We start from the raw sequence: 6,779 nt of genomic DNA on the forward strand, positions 1-6,779 counted from the left end.
GCAAGAAATAAATAAATTATATTAGATTATAACATATAATGAAATAAGTATCCATGCATTCACAGTGATATAAATTACTGAATGGATAAACAAATGAAAGGAGAAAAAAGTCTCCCATGCATGAGAAGTATGAAAAATTTAGTAAAGACTCTGCTCTCCAGAAAAGAGCGTATAGATATATCCTCATTCCTTAAAGTATTACCACCTTTACCCTACTTTAGGTACCAACCTGTACCTATCCTCACTCACCTTTCCTAAAACTTGACATAGAAGCAATGGTATAGACATAGTAAGTAGCATTATGGCCCCTTTGGTCTTATAGAGCACCTTCATTAGAATAATCACATTTAAACTTTCCAGAACTTTAAACATACCATACTGCAGAAGAGTGATTTAAGTTCTTAAAGGTCTCAGAGTATTTCACCTAGCCATGACTCAGAACTAGTTATTCTGACTCCATATCCAGTGCTATTTCTACCATACCTCTCAATACCACACTTTAATAAAATCTATCACCAATATGCTTAGGCCACAGCATCTGTGAGTACCAACATATAGGGAAAGTTCCAGAAAAACATATTCCTAAGAGTAAGTGAGTATATAAATTTATACTCATCTACATAAGTAAACTCAAACTGAGTTAGAATCACATAGATATATTCAATACATGTAATTTTTCTTAAGTATACATGGTGATCTACAGACAAGTATAAATTATGCAGATATATACATTATTTTATATATGTATATGTGTATATACATTTATACACATAGATACATACACACACACACATACACACATACACATATAATCTTGATGTTTACATAGGTTGTCCTTTTGGGTGAAATATACATATATATTTCTCCAGTCCTTGAACTGCCTTAAAAATGTTGCATTATTATGCTTTTGGTTAAACGATTTTCATGCATTAATCTGTATCTTCATTATCATTCCCTCCATTTCGTAGATGACAGAACAGCTTCTTTAGAGAACGCTTAGCCCATAAAGCTATTTGGACTGTGATCATACATTCACTCAAGTTTTTAGCCCAGTGTTCTTCACATATATAGGGAAAACAAAGAGTAAAAAACTGTAAAACAGTATGTATAGAATACGTGACTAGTCGGAAAGGCAAACATCAGAATGGGTAGATCTAAAAAGTCTAGGTGCCTATAAATAATTAGCTTATAACAACCACTTTTCCACTAGAATGACCATAGATCTCAAAAGTGCAGTATCATTGGTGAAAATTTTTGCTTGAATTAGGTTTACCAACCTCATCATACCCTAAGTTAGTAAAGAAAAAAAAAACTGATTTGTTTTTCTTATTTAGTCCCGGAACCAAAATAAATAAGTAAATAAAAGAGCAACTCAATGTCAGATGTATCAATTTATAAATAGATACTTTACAAAGGGCTACAATATAGCTTTGTAAGCAAAATAATTCACAGCAAAAAGGTCACAGTTCTATTCAACATTAACCATGAATGCGTTATTACCAATGTAAAATTTATTTTGCTAAAAATAGTCCAAATAGGTCTTCAAATTGTGTGGTGTGTTTATTCAGGAAGGTCAAATAACAGTACTTCTATTATTCCCTTTTCCTGTGACATCGAACGCACTCACCCAGAGCCTTGGAATCACTGCCTTGATGGCATTACTGTCTGGAGTAACCTGACTTGTCTTTGAGAATTTTCTCTTATTTGTACTGTACCTTTTTTTTCAGAAAAGGAAATCAACAAGGTAAAAAAAAAATCAGAAGTCTGACAGCCTCTGTTTGTTCAAAAGAGACTGCTGAGAACATAAAAGGCCAGTATCTTTCTCATTGATTGTTTGAACAAAAGCTGGACAGATTCTCAGGGTCCAATTTTCTCCTTCCCCCATGTCCATCAATCCTGTGTCAATGCTTGAAAAAGCTTTAGGCTCAGAGCCCTCGGTCTCCAAGTCACCCTCTTGCAAGTTGAGGTGGATGAGGTGTGAGAGGCTCTAAAGAAGAAAATATTGGCTCTCATTCATTTTGTTATTGTCCCATCTTTAAATAAAAACAACAACTAGATTATAGTAAGCTGATTGGTAAGAAATTTTTAAAAAGCAGGCAATGAAAAACCAAAATCAAGAAAAAAAGAGATCCAAAAACACACACCCCCCTTTTATTTTCTCCACATCTCCTACAGTCTGTCCCACCCCCAGTGGTTATAATGTCGAGATATCAGTACAATATGTCAGTCGGGACCTTGGCATGCTCAAAAGAAATGCTCACAGATAAAAATTCAACATAGCTTGAAGCACAATACAGTCAACTGAAAAACCTAATCCCACTCACCCTGAGTTAAAACAAAGAAAATTAGCTTCAACATGTACCCACCATGAACAAATAGTAAAATGTCAAATTCAAACTCATATATTTAAATGTTTTCATCTGTTATAATTTTTGGCTTTAAAATCAGCCTCCAATCTGACTTGGAAACCTGACAACACAAATTGCAGAAACCCATTCTTCCCTTTGTCAGTTGTGCCTTATCATTTTACTGGTAGGAAATTAAGAGCTATTTGAGAGGCACATTCCCAATTTGCATGTTCAATTTATTTTAAATGTTCATGTTATGGCATGATAGCTATAAAAGAATAATGAAGATGAGATATTTGATCTACTTTGAAGGAAGAAAATAAATGTCTCCTCCAGGGTTAAAAGCAATAGTGAAGGAAGAGCCTCACAAGTCAGTCATAGAATTAGATTTGTGGATGAGAAAGCAACAGTCTCTCAGGCTCTGGTCCTGGAGAAAGGACCCTTTCTGGTGTTGACTGTTGCCATGGGGGAAAGATTAAAACTCATGGAGGGCTTTTTTGTCCAGAACCCCCATCTTCCAGTAATTTGCCAAAATTACCAACACAAAGGAAAAAGGAGAGGTGCCTGGTATATGTCATCTAGACCTTCTGAGAAAATATGGATTTGTTCCTTTGGCCACATACATGCAAATCTGTAAGAAAGGTGATACTGGAGGTATCAAGAGAATGGGTGCTGTTCAAAAAGGAATGTCCCGCTAATGTTACCCTGGCAAAACTGGAAGAGTCTATAACCAGCATGCTGTTGGCATTTTTGTAAATAAACAAGTTAAGAGCAAGAGTGTTGCCAACAGAATTAATGCATATGTTCAGCATATTAAGCACTCAAAGAGCTGAGACGGCTTCCTGAAGTGCCTGAAGGAAAATGATCAGGAGGAAAAGAAGAAAGCCAATGAGAAAGGTACTTGGGTTCAACTGAAGCTCTAGCCTGCCCCACACAGAGAAGCACACTTTGGGAGAACCAGTGGAAAGGAGCCTGAGCTGCTGGATCTCATCCCCTATGAATTCATGGCATGATAAGTGCCAAAAAAATAAATAAATAAATAAGACTCCAAGCCTATAAAAATAATAAATAAAATAAAATAATAAAATAAAACAAAATAAAATAACAAAAACAAAACTCATGGAGGAAGTTCCCAAAGTTACCTTCTTCTATACTTCTCATACTACCAAATGGAAAGAGATGGGGAACAGCAGAGGTAAGGCTCAGATCTGGTGCCAGGGTGCATGATCTCTCTAAGAGAACCTCATAATTAATAACTCTTTCCTCAAAGAGACACACAGTCTCATAGTGGGATGCTTAGTTGCTGGCTAAACACAACAGGAAGGACCTCAGTTCCCTCACTCTCCGCCAAAATATCTCTTAAAAACTCAGAACAAGTACCAAATTTCTTCCTGAATCATTTTCTGGGTGAAGTTTGGACGACTTACATTTCAAATCAAGCGAATGACTTTATCATCTACCCTATGCATACAGTATGATGCTTGGAAATATCAGGTGAATGTCACATGTCACCTGTCAATAGTACCAAAAATGCCCAAGAGAATGAAAAAGAGCTGGCTCAAAAGAGTTAAAATAACATCGCTCTCAGGAACGATTCAGTGCACTGAACTCTGTCCTTGAGCTCTTTCACACGCAATAGTTCTAAGCCTTCTGTCTCTGTGCATGGCCTAAACACAAATTACAATTTTCTTCTGTTAAGTAATTTCTAAATCAGCTCCTGCTAGGATGCATGTGTCTGACAGTCCCCTGGCCAATTCCAGGTAGTGGTAGGTAGGTGGTAGGAGTGGTGCTGGCAACACTCATGCTGGTGGTGAATATTTACTGATTCTTTGTTCTGTTTTTTCAAATGTACTTGGTACTTTTCATTGTAGTTCTCATAACTATACACACACACACACACACACACAAACATACATACATACAGTTCTGCAACTTGATTCTATACTTACTTGATCATGGGCATTTTTCTAAGATCGTACACAGATATTGACCTTATTTTAAAAAAAAATAAAGCCTTACCTACTATTTATATTCCATTTTTAAAGTATTCTTCCACAGATCTCCTCTTGAGATTTCAAGCAATGCTACAATGAACATATGCTTATGAATCATTATGTTTTTGGAATATATTCCTAACTGTTGATAAACTCCGCAAAAATGTTGCAACAATCCAGATTCTCATCGACAGTACATAAAAGATTTAATTTTTAAAATCCACACTCTTGGCACTATTGCCCCTTAACTTTTAAAACTTTTGCCAAACCAGTTTTCACCACTTGATTTTAATTTGCATTTATTTCATTTCTAGTGATGTTGAATATTTTTCACGTATCTTGAGCATTTGTAATTTTGTAAATCTTCTAAACTCCCTAGAAATATCCTATATCTACCTTTCTATTTTTGTTTAGCTTATTGTATGTTATTTCACTTTATATTTTTTATATGTGATACATCTTGGTTATTTTCTATTTGTTTGTCCTGGTCTCTACAGTATTAAGATTTCTTTATTGCCTACTTTTATTGTTTCAAGTATTTACTTCAAATCACCAGTGTCCTCTGGAATATAATGAAGGAGAAGAAATGACAGGGAAAAGAGCTTAAAAATACTACCAACCCCATTACATTGGCTAATGTTGCGGTTGTTTAGGAAAGCAACAGATTAACCACCTCTTTATGTGGCTGGTTCATTTTTTAAAGCATACTTAAAACAATACAGATGAAGCATGAAGCTTTCTTTTTTTAACAGCCAGCAAAATTGGTAATTTGCTTTCAAATTGCATTTTGAACTTTCTTTGGATTTATTAAAAAAAAAAAGTGCATGTCAACAGACCAGAATTAAAAAGGTGACAAACTGTGAAGAATTAAAAGTTTTAATTTAACAGACGAGCAATTGCAAATAACAAAATCTCAGAGAAACACAATTTTAATGAAAGGTGACATGCCGGAAATTCTTTTTTTGTTTTGTTCCTTTCCATCAGGTAACAACAAATTAGTTTAGGAAGCCATACTGGATTGCTGTGATTGTGATAACAGCCCTTGCTGTTAGCTGTGTTTTTTGTTTGTTTTCTGAAACCACATATGACACTTCTTTTGTACTAAAGAGATATTTTCTTCACTCAGATGTAACACAAGTTGTTCAAGTTCAGACTAGTGCTTATGTGTTATTGTTATCAGATGCTATTCTTCTTGTGGTTTCCACTTCTGAAAATCTTATTGTCCTTTGTGTTCAGAACTAGAGAGGGCTGCACAAGAATACAGTGAGGGAAGCCAAAGTTATTTCATGGTCCCAGAGCAAGGTTTTTTGACTCATCAAAAAGAACCTGTCTTGCCTACAAACTAAAGAAAGCATTAATTTAAATTGGGAGGGGGGATGAAATGTGGTTAAGGAATGGAGAAAAAGTGAATGTGATTAAGGAAATTTATGAAACATCAGAGCATGCAGGCATGTTCTTTTTTTAGTTTTTTAGGGCTTCTAACAAATGCTCGTTGATTAGTTAGAGAAATGTGTATCCACCTGTTCCTTGCACATTTATAAGGCAAAAATAGCAAAATGTGCATAATTTTAACGAAATTTGTGTGCATAGCTCCCACTTAATGTTTGTGACTGTACCTGTGAGTGTTCACTTTTCTATCCCAGCTCACTGATTCTGAATATTTGATTATGCTCTCCCAGTTTCCTTTATCCTTTTTTGATTTTTTAAATGTTTATTTATTTTTAAGAGACAGACAGAGCAAGAGTGGGGGAGGGGCAGAGAGAGAGAACAGGAGACACAGAATCTGAATCAGACTCCAGGTTTTGAGCTGTCAGCACAGAGCCCAACGCGGGGCTCGAACTTGGGAACAGTGAGATCATGACCTGAGCTGAAGTTGGACGTTTAACCGACTGAGCCACTCAGGCTCCTTTTTCGTCTGTTGTAAGTTTTGATATTGTTTAAAAGAGATAATAGAAATTAATATAATGAGAAAATAAACCTCTGAAGAATACCTTTCTTTTTCCTTATTCATTTCCTTATTCATTGCAGTTTAAGAATTTTACTTTCCTTCATCATACATTTAATTCTTCTAGATTTAAATATGTAGTTCTGGTTAACCCTGCAGAATCGCCTAATTATCATTTCACAAAAATAATGATATTCTAAGCATTTGTAAACATTTACCCAATGTTTAATATTAAATATGTTATAAATATTACATATATGTTTATTTATTATCTAGCACAGGAGTTCTCAACTGTGGACAATTTTGTCCCCCAGGAGATTTCTGGCAATTTCTGGAGACACTTTGGAGGGTCACAATGGGGAGTTCTACTGGTCAACAGAATTCTACTGGGTAAAGATAAGAAATGCCACAAGGATCCTACTCTCCACCGGTCAGCACCCTACCACAAAGAATTAAGCAGCCTAGAACGTCAGTAGTGAGGCTGAGAGGCAC

The 6,779-nt window shown here is 35.4% G+C and overlaps 1 pseudogene; it reads left to right on the forward strand.

Annotated features, from left to right (window-relative positions):
* The first annotated feature begins 2,811 nt into the window (after positions 1-2,811).
* Positions 2,812-3,361, forward strand: LOC144228859 (large ribosomal subunit protein eL21 pseudogene; annotated as a pseudogene).
* Positions 3,362-6,779: the final 3,418 nt, after the last annotated feature.

Source organism: Crocuta crocuta, unplaced genomic scaffold (genome assembly GCF_008692635.1).
Source record: "Crocuta crocuta isolate KB4526 unplaced genomic scaffold, BGI_CrCroc_1.0 scaffold656, whole genome shotgun sequence".
Lineage (NCBI taxonomy): Eukaryota > Metazoa > Chordata > Mammalia > Carnivora > Hyaenidae > Crocuta > Crocuta crocuta.